General features: G+C 41.7%; 1 protein-coding gene across 1 annotated transcript in view; it reads right to left on the bottom strand.

Annotated features, from left to right (window-relative positions):
• ESR1 (estrogen receptor 1) overlaps window positions 1-12,082 on the bottom strand; it is a 183,660-nt gene that overhangs the window by 71,295 nt on the left and 100,283 nt on the right. The gene's annotated exons all lie outside the window — the stretch shown is intronic.

Raw genomic sequence — 12,082 nt, 5'->3', positions numbered from 1 at the left:
TCAGCAGAGATTTATAGAAATTACTGCTAACTCTTCACCCAACCCCTAGGTGGACAGGCAACATAGTGATTTTATTATTCATGTTCTTGGACTGAGTAGGAGTGAATATCTCTTCTAAAAATGCAACTGTCTCCAAATCTCCTTCAACTTAATCAAATTTTATCTCTGTTAAAAAGAATAGCAATGCACAACCACCGATTCCAAAACAGACAACTCTATCAAGCTACAATTTCATTGCCAAAAGTGCAATGATTCTGTAAGATTTCTTAAAGTACATGAATGCACTCATTTTGATCCTACAGTTCAGCCATTTACAGAACTTGGATTGCCAAACATTGTGTAAAACTATATTCTACCATAAATGGAAGTACTATGTACCTTTGCAATGCTCCAAAACAATTTCTACTTGGTTTGGAAAGCTACAAGAGACAGTCTTTTCAAAGGCAGCTTTATGGAACTTCATGTGGAAATCAGTCCTTCTTTCAGACTATGGAGGCAGGTTTCAAAGCTGCTGAGTAATTACATACTCCCATCAGAAGAACCTCATCAGCAATAAAATTTCATATGGACTGTGGAGCCCACGTTAATCAAGTGAAACACTTCACTGGTGTTTTCCAATATGTGACTAAAACAAAACAAAAACATCCAAATTATTAAAAAAAAAATAATCTCAGACATCTTACAGCCAGCTTCTTCCTACTCACAGTTAAGACAAAACTCCATCCTTTTGTCTCCTGTATTACAACAAAAAATAAAGATTATTTCCAGGAAGAGGAGAACAAATAGAAGCAACTTTATTTTGCTCTGTGAGAACCATGGAACTAAGCATTTTAGATGCAAAGATATATCTACAACTTCACATCCTGCTCTGCTTAAATATTATTCCTACGCTTTACATAATAATCTTCAATTTCTTTATTGTTAGGAATTTGGTAGGAATGCTTGTGCATGCTTGTTGTTTGCAATAAGTGGAAGCAGATTTGATATAAACCAATTTCTTTTCTTTTTTTTGGCACTAAGGCTGAACAAACCCTGCTTTGTGTGACAAAACCAAACCAGCCAAGCTATGTTTTACGTCCTTCCTATTGTTCGCTATTCTGGAAATCCTAAACACAACGGATAGAGCTTTTTGTCTTTCTTTGAACAGCCACTTGCTGCCTGGGGAATCTCTCCTGCTATTTTTATTGTGATACAAAAAAAATCAAAACATTTATTCATCTTCTCTTTCCCCTACATGCACAACATTCACTCTACTTCACATGAGGGATGGTTATTAATACAGGAACTGCATCTGCCTGCCAGTGCAAAGTCTATTCATTAGAAGCCTATTTATTAACTCATTTGTCTTCATGCTCCACATCACTTTTGCTGGAGTTCTGGAGAATTTTCAAATAGATGCTAGCCAAAAGTGCAAAAAATACCTTTCTTTAAAGACTACAAGTCTCAAGTGAATAGTATGCCTAACATCATCTCGTTTACCTGCACATGCAGGGAAATAAATAAACAAACAGACAAACCAACCAAATAAATAGATGTCTGGGCAGATAAATAATTAAACAAGAACATAAATTGGTAGACTAAGAGACAACTAAATAACCAACCTGCTAGCTGACAGTTCTGGAATTAAACCTACCTCAAAAGTCTACAGAGGTATAGACCTCTAACTGTGATCTAGTACACAGATTTTTCAGCAAATCATTTTCCCACTGTCAGCGGTCATCAACCACTGAGAGAGCTCCAGGAACTGTACATGTGGAGCCCAGCCTCATGAATACAGACTCATCTTCATTTGTGGTGGCTTGGATCACCTCACCAATGGTGAGACACCTGCCCTGAGCAATGTCCACAAGCCAAAGAACTATGGACATTGTTTGGGGGTCTGTTTCAAATACATCTCCCTGTGATTTACCTTGCAAACAATCTGCAAAATCCATTACCAGTACCACGATGCATACTTAACAGTGACAACAGAAAGAGAATTTTGCAGTTTTCTGGAGGATAAAGGTACTAAATAAGACCACACCTTAAAGTTGTTCAATTTAGACCACAGTCATCACTTCTGTATACTACATCATTTAAAAATTTAACTTTGCCACTTTAATCAATCAGTAATATCACAGTATCACAGTATCATCAAGGTTGGAAGAGACCTCACAGATCATCAAGTCCAACCCTTTACCACAGAGCTCAAGGCCAGACCATGGCACCAAGTGCCACGTCCAATCCTGCCTTGAACAGCTCCAGGGACGGCGACTCCACCACCTCCCCGGGCAGCCCATTCCAGTGTCCAATGACTCTCTCAGGGAAGAACTTTCTCCTCACCTCCAGCCTAAATCTCCCCTGGCACAGCCTGAGGCTGTGTCCTCTCGTTCTGGTGCTGGCCACCTGAGAGAAGAGGGCAACCTCCCCCTGGCCACAACCACCCCTCAGGTAGTTGTAGACAGCAATAAGGTCACCCCTGAGCCTCCTCTTCTCCAGGCTAACCAATCCCAGCTCCCTCAGCCTCTCCTCGTAGGGCTGTGCTCAAGGCCTCTCCCCAGCCTCGTCGCCCTTCTCTGGATATACTACAGAACAAGGGGACACAGTATCAAGTTGTGCCATGGGAGGTTCAGGATGGATATTAGGAGGAAGTTCTTCACAGAGAGAATGATTTTCCACTGGAATGGGCTGCCCAGGGGGGTGGTGGAGTCACCGTCCCTGGAGGTGTTCAAAAAAAAGACTGGATGAGGCACTCAGTGCCATGGTCTGGTTGATTGGACAGGGCTGGGTGCTAGGTTGGACTGGATGATCTTGGAGGTCTCTTCTAACCTGGCTGACTCTATGATTTATTAATATACACTATGGCTGTACATAGCACACACAGAAACTCATTTTCCATCAGTTTAATTGTAGCTGTCATTGTAGGACACATACAAGTCACCTGACAATACTGTTCTAGTTTGGGAGAGGGCATAATAATTTTACTTTATAGGAAAGTGCAAGCAGGCAAAATAATTACACAGATTGAGACTTTAGGCAAGAATGACATCTCTTGTCTGCCAATAAGTGATAAAGATGCTGTGGCTGTGCTATTTTTCTCCGAATACCCCATTCTGTAGGACTAGTTTAGTCCAGTGTTGTTTATCTTAAAAGAATCTTGCAGCAACATGAAGCTAAGGTAATTTAAAACCATCATCTTCTATCAATAAATATAGAACTTCATTATCATTGTGTAGCTGGACCTGAAAAGTACATTCACTTCTGAAGGAATTTCATTTTTCAACTCTCTGTCAACAAAGGTGCAAAAATGCAGCCACCTCTCCAAACAGATGCACAAACCACCGTGCTGTACAAACGGCAGCACATCTGACTTCAGGACTCCAGGCCCATACACTGGGATAGGATAGTGGCTTATGCTAGAAAATGCTTTAGAACATCTATGAGAAATAGGAGGTTTTAAGTAACATTCCATAAGCAAATAATTGTACCAGTTATTACATAGGGTTTCTATATGTGTATAATTAAGTCATATTTTGGTTTACCTCCTGAGGGAATATTTGGGAAAAGAAAGGTAACTACTGAAAGTTCTTGCTCCACCTCAGGAGCTGATAGTTGCAGGAGAAAGAGGAAGGAAAAAAGCTTTTTTTTTTTTTTTTGCTACTCTTCCTTGTTTGAACATTCAGCTTTCAAGGAACTGCTCCACCACTTCCTCTGGCCCTGGGAGATAGGGCTGCAGCACTTAAGAATTCAATGGAAAAGCAGAACAGACAGAAATAAAAACAAGAGCAGCTGGAAAGGGAAGGGATGGAGATCTGAAGGGAGGAAGACAACTGATGTGGAGAATGGGATCATTTAATGCTTCTTGAATATATTTAATAACCAGTACATAATTACTCAACTGGGAAGTAATTCTAATTGCTGCCTGCATCATTTTTCATCACTTTGTACACTTGCAGAGGTGATATATCAAACCATATTCTGGGCTGCACCAAAAGAATAATGACCAGCAGGCCAAAGAAGTGATTCTTCCCCTCTACTCTGCTCTCATGACACCCCACCTGGAGTATTGTGTCCAGCTCAGGGGCTGTTGTGGAAGGTTAATAGGCCTAAAACATTTCCTGGCTTTCCCCACCCTTCTGTTGATGGGGGAAGCAAGGGTGAGAGGAAAAAAAAAGGCTTGGGCTACTATGTCCCCTCCCAAAGTGATAAACAGGTACCCACAGGTATTTAGGGACTTGTTGATGTCCTGCCCAAATAAGAGTAAGCAAGCACTGTTTTCACTTGATATGGTCAGTTTTGCAAATGCCACTTTGGTGAATCTCTGTGGGCAAAGGAGCCTTTGCACTCGGGCAAATAACAGAAACTGAGCTAAGTTGCAAGCAGTTGAGCTGCTTCTGCCTGGCTGCCTCTGCCTCATGGAGCTACCTCTGCCTCATTGCTCTGCATCAGTGTGTGCTGTTCTGCTCTACCTCACTGCTCTTGGACAGTGTGTTCTGCTCTGCCTTGTTCTTCAGACCAGCTTAGCCCTGATGTTTTGGCCTAGAACTACCTGGAAACTTAAGTGCCTCAAGTTTCCCAGGAGAAGGCATTAAGTGCCTCATGGTGTGGTGAGAAGTGCCACTGACATTGTGCTCTCTGCACCTCTGCAGGACATCCTGCCTGCACCTCTGCAAATCCCCATATCAGGAGGAATCAGGATCAGGTCAGAGATCATCTACCTCTTTCCCAGCACTGCTAGAGCCTGGGAAGATCTAAAAGCCTCTCAACAGCTCTCAAGACACCAAGCAGTTCCAACACAGCCACAAAGGAGCCAAGAACTATCTTGAAATCCCTACTCCACCACCGTGAGTAGCACAGGTATTCCCTAGGGCTCTGGGCTGCCTTTTATTTGTAAGTGGGGTAAAGCCATTTTGTGGCTAAACTCTTCTAATTTTCTGATTCTCCTAAATTAATTAATTGTCCATAACAATCCTAGTGAAGATTTTCCCGACCCAATTAGAACCCAAATTTAACTAGTTTGTATATGGTTTGTGGGCAGGGCTTTTTGGAAATAGAATAGCTACATACTTTATAATTCCTGCCTCACTAATTGCCACAAGTAAATCAGGGGCCTCCAACATAAGGATGTGGATTGGTAGGACTGAGTCCAGAAGACAGCCCCAAAAACAATCAAGGAGGTTGGAACGCTTCCCTTTTGAGGAGATGTTGAGACATTTGAGGTTGTTCAGCCTGGAGAAGAGAAGGCTTCAGAGAGACCTTATAATGGCCAGTCATTACCTAAAGGGGGCCTGCAAGAAAACTAAAGAAGCACTTTTTACAAGGGCATGTAGTGACAGGACAAGAGGCATATTTAGACTTGACATAAGGAATAAATTCTTCACTATGTGACTGTGAGACTCTGGAACAGTTACGCAGAGCAGCTGTGGATACGCCATCCCTGGAATTAAACAGAACAGAATCATGGGATCATAGGATTGTTTTGGTTGGAAAAGACCCTGAAGATCATTACATCCAACAACTACCTGTCTCTTCCAAGTCTGGTGGTAAACTACATGTCTTAGTGCCACATCCATGTGCCTTTTAAGCACCTCCAGGGATGGGGATTCAACCACCCCTCTGGGGATCCTATTCCAATGCCTGATAGCTCTTTCAGTAAAGAACTTTCTTCTAATATCCAACCTAAACCTTCCCTGGTGAAACTTTAGGCCATTTCCTCTTGTCCTATCACTTGTTACTGGGGAGAAAAGACCAACATCCACCTTTCTACAACCTCCTTTTAGGTAGTCGTAGAGAGCAATAAGGTTTCCCCTCAGCCTCCTTTTCTCCAGACTAGAGGAACTCAGTTCCCTCAGAAATTCCTCATAAGACTTGTTCTCCAGATCCTTCACCAGCATCGTTACCCTTCTCTGGACACAGTCCAGGACATCCATGTCTGTCTTGTAATGAGGAGCTGACACAATGCTCAAGGTGTGATCTCATCAGTGCAGGGGGATAATCACTTCCTTAGTCCTGCTTGTCACACTGTTCCTGATACAGGCCAGGATGCTCTTGACCTTCTTGGCCAGTTGGGCACACTGCTGGCTCATGTTCAGATGGCTCTCAATCAACACTCACAGGTCTTTCTCCACTCGCCAGTTTTCCAGCTGCTCTGTCCCAAGTCTGTAACACTGTATGAGCTTTTTGTGATGGGGGTGCAGGACCCAGCACTTGGCCTTGTTGAATCTCATACCACTGGCCTCAGCCCATCAGTCCAGCCTGCCCCAGTCCCTCTGCAAAGCCTTTCTGATCTCAAGCAGATGAATTCTCTCTCCTGGCTTAGTTTCATCTGCAAACTTACTGAAAGTGCACTCAATCTCCTTGTTGAGATCTTTGACAAAGATATTAAAGAGAATTGGTCTCAGTACTGATGCCTGGTGGACACCACCTCTGATCAGCCACCAACTAGATTTAATGGCATTCAACGCCACTCTTTGGGCCTGGCCACCCCTCTATCTATTTGTTCCTGTCTAATGAGATGTACACCATTCCAAGCCACGTGCACCCAGTTCTTCCAAAACTCAAGAATCCATAATCCCATGAGCACTGTGCCCAAGACAGTATCCAACTTGTGTATGGGCAGCACTCTACAAAACCTTGCAGCAGTCAGTGCTCTACAAATGCACTTGACAGGCATTTGGATGGCTTTTCAAGTATCTAAACCAGAGGAAACAAAGGAGATTCTGAAACCTGACAAGTCAAAACATAAAGGCAATCTAAGTTGCAGAACTGGAGAACCAGACTTTAGTTTCTAGACAGCAAGCATATAAGCAATGATATCTCACTTGCATCAGAGTTATTTTGTACCTCACTGGAACTTTGCAAAATAATTTTTAAACCAGGGAAGAAATTTCACAGAATCACAGAATTAACCAGGTTGGGAAAGACCTTCAATTCCAACCCATTACCCAACATTATCTAATCTACTAAACCATGGCACTAAGCACCACATGCAGTCTTTTTTAAGCACTTCCAGGGATGGTGACTCCACCACCTCCCTGGGCCACCCAGTCCAATGGGCAGTCACTCCTTCTGTGAAGAACTTCTTCCTAACATATAACTTAAACCTTCCCTGGCACAGCTTGAAACTGTCCCCCCTCATTCTGTCACTGGTTGCCTGGGAGAAAAGATCAACACCCACCTGGCTACAATCTCCCTTCAGGTAGCTGTAGACAGCGATAAGGTCTTGAGCCTCCTCTCTACAGGCTAAACAGCTTCAACTCCCTTAGCCTCTCCTCGTAAGGCTATGTTCCTCTCACCAGCCTTGTTGCCCTTCTCTGGACATCTTCAAGCACCTCAACATCTTTCTTAAATTGAGTGGCCCAGAACTGGACACAGTACTCAAGATGTGGCCTAACCAGTGCCGAGTACAGGGGCAGAAGGACTTTCCTGGTCCTGCTGGCCACACTATTCCTGGCCACCTGGGCACACTGCTGGCTCACGTTCAGTCAGCTGTCAACCAGTATCTCCAGGTCCCACTCTGCCTAGCTGCGCTCCAGCCACTCTGTCTCCACCCTGTAGTGCTGCACAGGGTTGTTGTGGCCAGAGTGCAGAGCCCAGCACTTGGACTTGTTAGATCTCATGCTGTTGGACTCAGCCCATCTATCCAGCCTGTTAAGGTCCCTCTCCTATCCTCCAACAGGTCCATTTGCTTGTAGCTCTGAAGATGCCCCCCCTCGCCATTTGTGGCTTCCTGGTAATCTAGACTTTTGCTTTTATTGCTTCATTTCCATTTCAGCTGCACAGCTACTGCAGCTCCTAGGAAGAACAGGTTATGAACGGTCCTGGTGGAAATTGTATAGGAAAGGAAAAGGTTGCAACAGTCAGGTTAAACAGACTTAGAAAATTAAGATACTTGGCACATAGGTAAACTGGAGAAAAGAAGACAACAGGAATAGTGAATGTGAGAATGGTGTAGGAACCACAGCAGAACTTTTTGTAGCGTTCAACAAAGTTTGTGTCCATACTCTGTGGAGGGAAAAAAAAAAAGGCAAGTTCTTTTTTTTCCTAAGAGAGCAAGAAAAAGATGGATTTGTGGTTGGTTTTGGAACCAGTGATCAGTAAACTGTTTACCAGTTAACCTCCCAGACTGTGACAACCTTTGAACCTGAGACTCTTTGCCCATAGTTTTGCTCCTCATCAGCAGACTGGAGATGGTAAGAGACGATTGACACTTCTATGTACACACACAACCTTGCAGCCTTACATTTTGTCACTTCGCCGAAGGACAAAAGTGCTTGGAAACACCTCTCCTAGACAATTTTGTTACTCTTCAAGACTGATTCACCTCAGAATTATATTGGAAATTACCAGAGAGAAGAATTTCTGATGGTTTGTAAAATAAACCCTGCTGGAGAATAAAGCCTACATGTACGTGGTAGGGAAAAGAGATGGTAAGAAGACATCCTTCAGAATGAGAGTCTAGAGCACAGTTGATGACCAGAGTATCAAAGGAGCACACAGAGAGGAACAGTCTCTCTCAAATGCTCTGACACAGGAGGTATTTATGAAACTGCTGGAGAAGAGCTCCAGGACTCAGTGCAGACTCCTTTCACTGTCACTGTGCTCTAGGCAAAAGTGATTGCTAAAAGAAAATAGTGTGAACAAATGAACAGATCCTTTATGGACACAAACCTCAGTGTAATCTAAGCACAGATGAATAAGAGTAGATGCAGGCAATGTAGCTGTCTCTTAATGACCTCTTAAAGTAACTTTAGTTTTCAGACAGACCTCATTAGACACACCTCAGCTAAATTCAATAATTTTTACAAATTTCTTTGGAAATAAATTAAAATCCTACAGTTTCCTTTAAAACATGAGGTCACTGTAGCTGCTGTAGGTAAGCCAAGGTCAGGAATATGATTCCATTATTGATAGATTTGTAACAAATACAGATCGCTGAAGCCTTAGCTGCAAGGTAGACCATAATATTGTAATGCTCTTAGCATAATGGACCTTCCAAGGTGAATTTGACAGCTTAGAGATTTCGAGAGCTATTTTATCTGGTCCTCTACACGTAAAGACATTATTTGGGCACAGAAAAGTAATGCCAGTTTCCAAATTAAAAAAGTATAGGCTTAATAAACTTCTTCTTTGGAATATGATTCAGAGAGTCAGACTCTTTATTTCACATCCACTTCTCTTTCAGAAAATCCAACAGAAATGTACATTGTGCTGAAACCTCAAGTGGATTGACAATAATTTAAATTAGAAACATTGTCTGAAATCTCAAAGTGTAGTTAGAATTTAATGCCTCTTCTTGAACAGGCCTGCAGTGAGTATATAATGGGCTGGTTTCTGACAAGGGTTACTAGGCACTGAGTAGTACAAATGGTAATTACAGATTTGAGTCTGCTCTGTGAATCTGGACGTCGCAGTTTTTTCCTGCTCCCAAGTGGCTGAGGAATACTGTGCGCCTGTTTATGTAGGTGTTTCTCACTTTGTTCCAGACCACAGAATGTCAGAGGCTGGAAGGGACCTTGAAAGATCATCTAGTCCAAACCCCCAGCCAGAGCATCTAGACCAGATCACACAGGATTATGTCCAGGCAGGTTTTGAATATTGCCAGAGAGGGAGAATCCACAAGACCCCTGGGCAGCCTGTTCCAATGTTCTGATCAAGGTTTTTTTGTCCTCTATAAACAGGGCTACCTTTTGTTAAAAGGGAGAAAGAGAGAGAGATGCAGTAGTGGAGGGATGCGGAGCCCAAGGTTTGGCTCCTGGAAATACTAGCATTTCACTCATTGATCAGGTCACTTTAAACATCACAGCTACTCTACAAATCATAAAGCTGGTCTTCCGTGTAAAGTTTTTAAAGCCCTGGTGACAAAAAATGCTGTCAACAAGTAGGCAAACACAATTCACAGTTTGAGAACTGATGATCTAACAATGGGTGAAGGTGCAAGATACAATTCATCCTAATCTGTATTTAGCATTCAATCTTGAGCATTCATAGCACATGCTTTAAAGAGCATCAGATGACATGTATAAAAGAAGCAAGAGAAGTTCAATTAATTCATAATTCAGCTGAATCCCTTTCAGTGCTGACATTCTTATACAAATGATGCTAAGTTTTGGCTACAGTAAATATGGCAACAGCCCCATTTCTAGGCATTATTTACAGTGAAGCCACAGACATTTCAGAGAGGTCACAATAAAACCTTTATAAGAACCATACATCAGCTATGGTTTGGAAAAGCCAAGTTGTTTCAGGAGTATGGGTCCATTAGTATAATCCTCAAAGACAGTAAGAAATTGTAATTTTAGAAATTAGATGGGCTAATTAGGATATTCAAGCTAATTGACATGATGCATCAGGCTGATGGTGCTAGAATTCAATTTTAAATGTCTAAGCAAGTGAAGAACCAGAAGCTCTAGTACTCTAGGGATTTCTCAAGCTCAGCAAAGAGAATACACAAGCTGTTCTGACCTGCACAGGCTTGCTCAATACTAGTAAATGCAGTGAACACACTGAGGTACCTGCAGTACAAACAAGTGCAGACAAGGATCCTAGACTTCATTTAAAATTAATGAGCAGCTTAAATAGGGACTGTCTCATAGCCATATCTACTTTCAAGTTATATCACAAATAAAATAATTCCTAATTCAAGTACATAAAGACTAACCTGCAAATGTAAACAAATGTAAGGATCTGACTGCATTTACAATCTCAAACAAGCTTTCAAAGGTAAAAGATAAAAAACATGTAAAATATTTGTGATACTGCAGATAACTATAGCATATAAATAAGCATAAGACAGGTTGTCCCAGTTACACTTGACTGTGAAAGTCTTAAACAATGTTTTCCAGATTTTGTGTTCAGGTGGCCTAACAGGAGATTGCCTGGAGTTTCTTAGAGCCCAAATTATCCTTTGAAATGTAATGGGAAAACAAAGTATTTTAGGCAAAAGTGTTCACAGCAATGGTCTCTCTTTCTTATGTTGGGGGGGCAGGAGTGAAATATTATTGCTCAAAGGCAATAATCTCCCTTGCATGTCTACAAGGAGAAAAAAAAAAAATCACAAGAAAGTCTGCCTTTGATTCTTATTTTTCAGGAAGCTGTTCCATACTTACTAAGCCTTGCTTCACCTGCTGCTTGAGTATATGCTTGCAGCCTATCAATTATACCTTTACAATGTGCATTTCCTCATACATTTACTGGGCCCTACCTACACAGCCATTTGGCTGACTACAGAAGAGTACATGCGATACCCATCATAAAGGCTCTTCTCAGACAAAACACAACAGTTCCATGTCATTAATCCATGTCACTTCATTCACTAATTTCTATTTTTAATATATTTCATTAAAAGATGATTATATCTAGAATTAGAAGGTCTAGAGCCCTGACAGTGTTTGCATCAGACATCAATTTGCTTCTGCTTTTGAGAGTTATTTTGATAACTCTCTAGCCTTTAAGCATTTTGCAAGGAAGCATAGCTCAAGCTATGTAATGGCAAAAATCAGCAAGGTTTTTCTCTCAGAGGATAGCAAATTTGCCACACTTTTTAACTTCCTGGTAAAAATCTGTCTTAAACTTCAACATTGTCATAACAGACTAAAATCCTGAGGTTTTTTTGCCATACCTACTGATTCCACCAGCATTCTGTTTCTCTGATCCCATAGAACACTTAACGTTAAATCTGACTTGTCACACACGAAGGGAGGGGAAGACTGGCATTCTAATGGCTAGAAATCCCCATTCACTTACTACACTACACAAATGTTTATTTAACAAATAACAAAATATGGTGCTTCAGAGAATGAGAACATTCAGGGCCAAGTCATCAGAAAGTCATGAAAACAACGAAGAAATGGGAGAAGAGATCACCTGCAACATGTGTAAGGGTAGAGAATCAGGATTGTGATTGCTGTAGAAACTCATTTTATAAGCTGAGACCCCACATCACTCAAAATAGTAAGTTGGAATGTACTTCTCCAAACCAGAACAGAAACAATCTTCAAGAAAGCATCAGTGGATCATAAACTCAAGCACTTATCATTACTTACAAACAGAGACACACGGACTAAATAATGACATACAATTTTAAGGCATTTTTGGCTTGTTC

Source organism: Pogoniulus pusillus, chromosome 31, assembly GCF_015220805.1.
Source record: "Pogoniulus pusillus isolate bPogPus1 chromosome 31, bPogPus1.pri, whole genome shotgun sequence".
Lineage (NCBI taxonomy): Eukaryota > Metazoa > Chordata > Aves > Piciformes > Lybiidae > Pogoniulus > Pogoniulus pusillus.
Note: the sequence above shows the minus strand (reverse complement) of the source record. Positions and strands in the feature narration are given on the sequence as shown.